Below are 8614 nucleotides of genomic sequence, written 5' to 3' on the forward strand. Positions count from 1 at the left end.
GGTATTTTTCTCATGTTTCAATTGCAATTTTATTGTATATTTCTGCAATTCTGTTGTGCAAAATCTATAGGAATTCTGTTGTGCAAATTTTGTTGGAACTCTACTACAGTTTGCAAAACACAAAAATCAGTACATATACAACGGAACAAAGGAACAAATTTTGTTGGAACAAAATCAGTACATATACAAAAGAACAAATTCTACTTGCTACTGAAATTTAAGCAGTACATATACAAAGGAACAACCATAATCAGTACATATACAAAGGAACAACCATAATCAGTACATATACAAAGGAACAACAATCTTCAACATAAATCCACCCAAAAACATTCCCATAATCAGTACATAAAATCCACCAAAAACTAACATTCATACTACCATCTTCAACAAAATGAAGGAACAACCAAACAATTCCATGCGATGAACACAACTACACACACAAAAATTTACTTCTTCCTTGCCCGAGCCAATTTTGCATCATTTTCTTTGACCCTTTTCAGTAAACCATTAATGGTCCTCTTCCCTTGATCGGAAAAATCTTCGTCATACCATCTAAAGTACTCGCAAGCACCTCAATCCTTCAAAACAAGATAAAACAGATTTTTTTTAACAAATTGAAACCAAGAATTTATGAGATTTAAGTGCAAATAGATGGCCGACTTACTTTGTCAAATTTACACCCATAAAACCATCGACTTGGATTTCTACGGGACAATGAAATTCTCAATTTCGCGTTAAAACCACAAAAACAAATATCCAATCCTTTTTGAGAACTTTCTGCTCTTTCCGACATAGCTACAATAGCTATGGAGTTCAAGCTCAAAATCACAGAAGAAGAAGAAGTACAGAAAGGTTCACTTTTCTATTAATCTCAAATTAAGCTTTAGAAAATTACAGAAAGAAAGCAGCCTTTAGAATATTCATGAAGATGGATCTATGGATAATTAGGCTTTTTTACATTTGATAATGGAGAAAGGGAAGGAAGAAGTGGGGTATAAATGGGGCTCCAACGGTAATTAGTTCCGTTGAAGGGGAGTCTTTCTGTCTCACGCGCGACTTGGGCGACGAAGTTCACTCAATGTGACAGGTCAATATTTTGTGTTTAAATGACACATGAGATAAAAGATTAAATTGTCAAAATGGATCAAGTCTGAGTTGAGGTGTCAAAATAAAAACCGGGGCCAACTTAAAAGGGGTGCTTATGGGTTTGGCCTATTTTTAATAAGGTAGGCAAGTAGTATGGGACCGAGGCAAAATTGATATTCCATTTTTGACTGATGACATATCATGAAAATTGAGAACTCCGTCACGACTCTACATGTTAGAAACATAAAGATGATTCTAACATTTAATTCAAGCAAAGTTAGAAGCATCTTTATGTTTGTTTTTATTACTCCATCATGACACTTTTAGATTTTCAACTTTTTAATTTTAATCAGATATTTGAATATAAAAATTTTAAATTTTTTAAATTAAAAATTATGTATTTGAAAATTACATAAAAAGTATTATAAATTATATTCCCTCCATTCCAATTTATGTGAACTTATTTGACTGGGCACAGAGTTTAAGAAAAAATATAGACTTTTGGAATTTGTGGTCCTAAACAAGTCAAAAAGAGGTCCAGAGTATTTGTGTGGTTACAAAAGCTTCTCATTAAGAGTGGAATTGTAAGTTTTAGCTAATTGTTACCAAATTTTAAAAAGGGGTCATTCTTTTTGAAACGGACCAAAAGGAAAATAGATTCACATAAACTGAAACAGAATAGTTAAAGAGTTAAAATATTAAAAAAAGCATATAAAAAATAATAATTCATTTTCTCAAAATCTGAATACCTTTACGTCAATGGAAACGAAAGGATACTTACTAGTAGGGGTGTGCATTCGATTTATCGATTCGATTTTGACCTTCATCGATAATTATTTATCGATTTGTACATATGCTTATCGTTATCGTTTCAATAAGGTTTCGATTTTTTCGTTTTCGATTTATCGATTTTTTGTGCTTATCGATTCAGTTATCGATTACACCAATAAGAAAATTTGCGGGATTCCATGGAAAGTATATCGCTATAAACACGGCTAACTAATATGGACAGAAAGAAGCTAAAATAAGACGAACACCGTTTATAACATAAAAATTGTGTCAACAAGCACATGCAACGAAACTAAAGTAAGAGATCAAATGTATGCCACCAACACTCCAACGGTATAAAAAAGAAATACATTATCACGGCTAATTCCGTTTTCCATTAATTTGAACTCCATTCCCTTGAGCTTTAAATATGATTATTTCTTAAATGTGGTAGAGGAATAATAGGGTTAGGGACTAAGGGTAAAGGGAAGGGTATTGTAGAATATAAGGGTTAAAAAAAATTAATTTTTTTTTATCTTTTTAGTATATCTTATCGGTTTATCGATAAACCGATAACTGAAGAGGACAAACCCGAAATTGAAATCGATAAGGAAAAATTCGAAATCGAAATCGATAAATCGATAAATCGATATCGATAAACCGATACAAATAATTGATTCGATTTATCAATAAACCGATTTGAATGTACACCCCTACTTACTAGGTACTACGTATCTTTTCTTTATTCTTATGTTTCCTACTGTACTAACAAAATCACAATCTTTCATCTAAGTATATTATACTAGGATTTTTTTAAGAGGGTTTTGCTTTTAGTTATAGATGAGAGAGTACAGAAAAAATATTACATTTCCAATCAATTTTACACACTATCACCGAGTTTTACTCACTATAATATCAAATAATAAAATTATTTTGTCATATCCAAATAATTGAATTATATGTGTATTTATTAAAAAGATACTCTCTCCATCGCAATTTATTTTAGAGTATTCTTTGACCGAAAATTTTTATATGCTTTTTAAGTATTCTAAATTATTAATTATTGTGACATATGCAATTTTAAGTAGTTTTTACATATATAAATTTTATTTAAAAAATTTAAGAATTTTATTTTTAAATACATTGTCAATATTAAAAAGTTTATATCTCAAAAAATAAAAAATATCATATTAAATGGGACAGAAAAATACGAAACGAGAAAGTCAACATTTGTTATCAAGTTATGACACATCACTTGTTATGCCACATTTTACCACTCTTTAAATTTCACGTCAGCAAATTAAATAAAAAACTTTCACCTTATAAAATTTTTTACCACCATTTGGTCTTGTAGCTGTAGTACTCGATGTTGCGTTAGAGTTTGATTTAACGAAATATCTTTACTTTCATCTAGGTAACTAGGTAAATTGGTTTTGGATATAAAAAACAATTATTCCGATCCAACGAAATTGTCAAAGAAAATGAAAATTTCTCTTACCTTTTTAATCATGTAAAAGGAACAGAGTGAAATGAATTATTTCAATTCATGTAGCTGTTATTCCTAACACTAATTGTTAAAAAAAAAAAAAAAACATTATTTTGACTAGGTGCTCTTCAGGCTGGCAGCTTAGCGCATTATTTTGACTCCAAAGCACCTAACAAAGAATTGGTGCTGTCCTAATTAATAACCACAGAAACATAGTACATGGGATTAGTCGCTTCAATTGCACTTTTTTAACACTTTCGGAGAAGAAATTACCAAACGTTTAGCATTCCCTCACGCTTGGCGATAATGATAATTTTTTGAGAGAAAAAAGAAAATTATGCATTCACCATGTGAATACTATGTAATTGGGCTGGATCAAGATAAGTTAAAATTTAAGTCATAGCACAACTCGACGGACTTTTACCAAGCTTTTAATAATGTGTGTTATTTTCTTATGAATTATTTAATTATTAAATAAGATATTTTGTTTGTGTTATGGTCATATATAATATATCAAACAAAAAAAATTATTTTTAAAATATTTTAGCAAAGTTATTCTTGAATCAATTTAGACTAAAAATTAGCTCAACTCTAGATGGGACACAAAATCCTAAATAGTACAACTGCGAGGAATATTCACTGAAATATTCTCTAGGGATCCCTCAACACAGAACTAGCCGTTACTACTCTAATAGAAGGAATACTTGTCCTGGTCCTGGTCCTCATTCTCCGTTGACCCATCTCGACCTCGACGACGATATGTTGTTTTCTCATGACCTCGACCTTTTGCAACCAAATCATTATATCCTGTTGACGACACGTGGTAGCCTTTGAAGGATTTCTTAATATCGACTTGGTCCACATATAATTATGGTAATATTTAGCCCATATAGTTAGTCCCTCCGCTTGTTGAGGCCATCCTCGTGGGCGAGTTCAATGAGCGGATAACAACGGTCGTTGTCTTTGTGAAAAACAGGCGACGTGGTGTTCGTGAACCGCATATCTCAAATCTTAAAATTTTTGGGTGATTCAGTGGAACCATCTTGTCAAAGAGAAGATGTGATGTCATGACGTCATTCATCACGATGACGCCGGTTTCCGACGTGTCGTGTCGATTCACACGCAGCCCATGATTGGCTCTGCCGTTCCGATTCTAGTGACAACTATGGTTAATAGTTTCGAGTTCGATGCCCTCTTCTCTATAAAAGGGGGTGGCTTCACCATAATTCAAACTTTATATTCTCTAAACTTTTCCTTTGAATTTCCTTCTTTTGCTTCATAACAGTTCTTTATATTTACTGCTTTTACTCTCTTCATTTTTCTCAGCTTCTATAACCATGTCGAACCTTCCTTCTGATGTAAATGAGGAGAACCATTCCATTCCTTTGGTTGTTGTATTTCCCCTTCATGGGGAAGATGCCGTCGCCGGTGCTTAGGAGGAGGCTCTCCCTTTAGTGGAGGAGATCATCCCCCGTTATCCTGATGCCAAACTTGATCTCCAACGGCCGCCAGAAGTGATGACCGAGAAATTCCAATCCACGGTGACAGCCAAGCGCATGGCTGAGTTTAAAACCAAATTTGTCCTTCCCGACCACGTGGAGCTAGTTCCCATGTTAGTGATGAAGTACACATCCACTGTCCTGGGTACTGTGCTCTCTATGCCTACCCATTCGCCAGCGATTATTTATTCCCCCTTCTTCTGCTGGTGGAGGAATATTGTTTCCATTACAATGTTTGTACTGCTAAGCTCACCCCCTATGTTTACAAAGTGATTAAGACATTGAATTTTTCCGAACTAGCCAAGGTCGAGGTCACGGTGCATCACTTGGTGCATCTTTTTGTACCCTATTTTTATCGAGGAATGATGTTGAATCTTCAACACCATGGGGGCAAATATTTGGTACTAAAAATGGACGATAAAGGTAGCCGACAGTTCTGGCTCGATTATTTCTTCATCAGGATCGAGCCCGTTGTAGCTGATGTTACTGATTTCCCCAAAGCCTGGAACCATATTCGTAAGTACAAATGTTTTTGCCTTTACCCTTTCAGATATTTTGTTCATTCCAAGCTGGTCGTGTGATCCTTCTTTTCCTGCAGCCACTGGTCGAACTCTTCAATTAGTGACTTATCTCACCAATTGGGTCAGGTAGGTTCTAACCAACCCTCCATTCGATAGGTGATTTTCTTCTTCTGGTCGTCATCATATTCATATTGGTTTACGTCGTCATGCTTAATTTTTGTGTTTTCTTTAGGCTCCATCGGGGGGACTATAAGAAGGAACATGGTGCATGTTCCCTTGTTTAGGAGGAGAAGGGGCGCTACGCCTTCCGCCTCCACCTCCTCCCCTGTCTTAGCTACTACGCCTGCTCCTCCCTCGCTTTCACTCATCGACAGAGATGATTAGGTCTCTCGACGTGACGTGGACCTAAGGTCCCACAAAAGGAAGGTTGTGGATGTAGGAGTAGGAGTAACCTAGGTCGTCGACTCATTAGGGGATGAGTTCGTGGTACACGATACATCGACGATACATATTAGGGATGGTGTTGGGGCAATCTTTGAAACCCCTCAGTTTGAAGAGACCAATGTGGGCATGCTTTCACGTCCCGATGAGGAGATGGACGCAGAAGGGACATTTGGTGATAGCTCCGCGCCTTTAGGGAAAGATGAGGCCTCTTCCTCTAGGCCGACAGGGGATGCTTCTCCTATTGATGGGGACAAAGAAAAGGGTGTCATCGACAAGGGTGACAGATCGAGTTCTGACATGGACCCTGATGATATTAAGATGATTGATGAGGGGACTACCCAGATAGAGGTGAGGATGGGGGAGGGGGGGGGGATCAAGGACTATCAAGATTCCCAGGGATCGTGATCTGCTGAAGAATATCGAGGATGTGGTCAACGCTCTCGGTCCTCTCTACTCCGAAGCTGAGTGGGTGACTCTCTAGGAACTGACTAACGGCAACTTGTCGAAGAGCATTGTCGGCCTCGCCCTCAGGGTAAGTGTAGTCGTTCCTCATTCTTTTTTCTTCGCTTTGAATTGCTTCAAGGCTCTAACTTTTACTTTTCCTTGATTTGTAGACTATTATTCTAGAGATTGAAAGTGTGAGGAGGGAGAAGAAATAGAAAGAGATTTATCAGAGGTTAAAGGGCAAGTACCAGGAGTTCCGCAAAAAGTACCAGGATGCTTAGAGGCAATTTCGCGAGAAGGGCGACATATCGACCGTGAGGGAGGACTTGAAGAAAAAGGATGAGGAGCTGATGGTGGTAGTGGAGAGGTTCAACATTCTTGAGGGAGTATTGAAGAGAAAAAAGGAAGATCCCGAGCTGAGCAAGTGCATGGAGGCCCAATGTAGGGACGTCCAAAGTCAGGTGGTTCAACTACAAAGTCAGGTGGTTCCAATTTCAGATGGATGCTCTCAGGGGGAGGTCGCTGAGAAGCAACAGATGTTCAAGAAGGCGCAGTCCTCCCGATTGGATGCTCGGAGGAAGGTTGACATTCTAGAGTTGACGAACAAGATTTTCCATTCTTAGCGAGATAGCATTCAATCAGTAGCAGAAGCTAAAAAAGCCATGCTCGAGAAGAGGATTGGAGAGTTGGGTAAGGGGAACTCCAGGCTACTCGAGTAAGATGTTGTTCTTGAGGTCGAAAATGCCCGACTGCTCGAGCGGCCCTCTACATCTCATGCCTCTGCGTTTCCTAACATTCCCCGAGAGATACGAGGAGTGGATCCACGTTGAGTCAAGGTTGTATATGATCCATTGAATAATATGAGCTCTATCTCTGAGATGACCCTCAAGGAGGCTCGAGTTAAGGCTCGTGAGGCCCGACTTCCTATGGCTATGATCCCGCCACACCTCAGCCTGATTTTGAGGAAGATGATGAGGGGTGTGAATCACCTTGCGGATAGCGCTTGGTATGATTCCTCATATGGTCGAGGCGAGGATGGAGAGGACATCAGAGACCAGGGTGGTAATGGCCTCTAAATATTCTTCCTGTGTTTTTTTTAACTTTTTGTATTTTTGTTGGCGTCTTTGGGCGCCTTTGTAAAGACTCTTTATCTAAATATCAAAGTTGGTTTGTGTATTATATGCATCTTTCTTATCTTTGTGTTTTTTTTCCTGTACTTGTGTGTTTTGCTTCTGTACTTCCTTTCTTCGTTGTTATCCTCTAGGTTGTGATAACTATGGAGTTGAGTGCTCATGGCCATATCGGCCTTTATTCGAATCAGTTGAATTTGCCTCTTAGTTGAGAAGCATCCAAGGGTCGATAGGTATTTTCCGATCTGATCAAATGTACCCTTAAGTTAAGTCGTGGCCAAGGGCCGATTGGTGTTGTTCAAACTAGTCGAACGTACCTTTGATTAAGTTGTGACCGAGGGTCAATAGGTGTTATTTGAATAGAGCATACCTTTTATTAAGTTGTGGACGAGGGCCGATCGGTGTTGTTCGAACTGGTCAAACGTACCTTTGGTTATGTAGTGGACAAGGGATAATAGGTGTTGTTCGAACTGGCCGAAGATATATTTTGGAGAGTAGTTTCGATCAGACGTGCATATTTACTATTTCAACATCATTGTTTCAATTACATCATTTCGCCCTTAGGCGATTGAGAAAATGTTAACTTTCGGGTGTTGGCTGACATTCCAGTCCCAGTCGCGGTATATCTAGTCCCTTTTATTTCTCAACTTGGAGATTTTTGAGGAGTCGGACAATGAAAAAAATATGTCTGCTCTCGTGTGCTTCGACTCAAAGTGTCCCACTCGTCGCCTCGTTTAAAATCTCCTTGAGAAAATCCTATTGGGATAAAACTCAAGTAAGGGAAAAAAGAGTACAACTTACGGGGCATTTCTTGTTTTTCAAAAGTTGAAGTACTTGAGATGGCTGATATTCCAATCATTTGGTAGTAGCTTCCCTTCCATAGTTTCCAATTGGAACGAACCCTTGTTTACTTTTCCTATAATTTAAATGGTCCATCATAGTTGGTTCTCAACTTGCCTTCTTATGGGTCCCTGTTTGCTTGGGTCGTGGCTTTGAACATGTAGTCCCCGTTTTTGAGCAATCGAACCTTTGCCTTTTTGTTGTAGTAGCGTTATGCTTGTTATTTTTGAGCGACCATCCTTATGTATGCCATGTCTTGTCGCTCTTCGACCTCGTCAAGATCGTGTCTCATATTCTCATCATTGCTATTGCCGCTTTTATGGGAGTACCTCAGCCTGGGTTCTCCGACATCGATTGGTATAACTGCTTCCATTTCGTAGACTAGAAAATATG

General features: G+C 38.0%; 1 long non-coding RNA gene across 1 annotated transcript; it reads right to left on the bottom strand.

The window, feature by feature from the left end:
- Positions 1–136: 136 nt before the first annotated feature.
- Positions 137–992, bottom strand: LOC104215190 (uncharacterized). The gene is made up of 2 exons (XR_708115.2): positions 668–992; positions 137–581 (listed from the first exon to the last, which is right to left on the bottom strand). It is a non-coding gene; the product is annotated as an uncharacterized lncRNA (long non-coding RNA).
- Between the last annotated feature and the right edge of the window lie 7622 nt (positions 993–8614).

Source organism: Nicotiana sylvestris, chromosome 3, assembly GCF_000393655.2.
Source record: "Nicotiana sylvestris chromosome 3, ASM39365v2, whole genome shotgun sequence".
Lineage (NCBI taxonomy): Eukaryota > Viridiplantae > Streptophyta > Magnoliopsida > Solanales > Solanaceae > Nicotiana > Nicotiana sylvestris.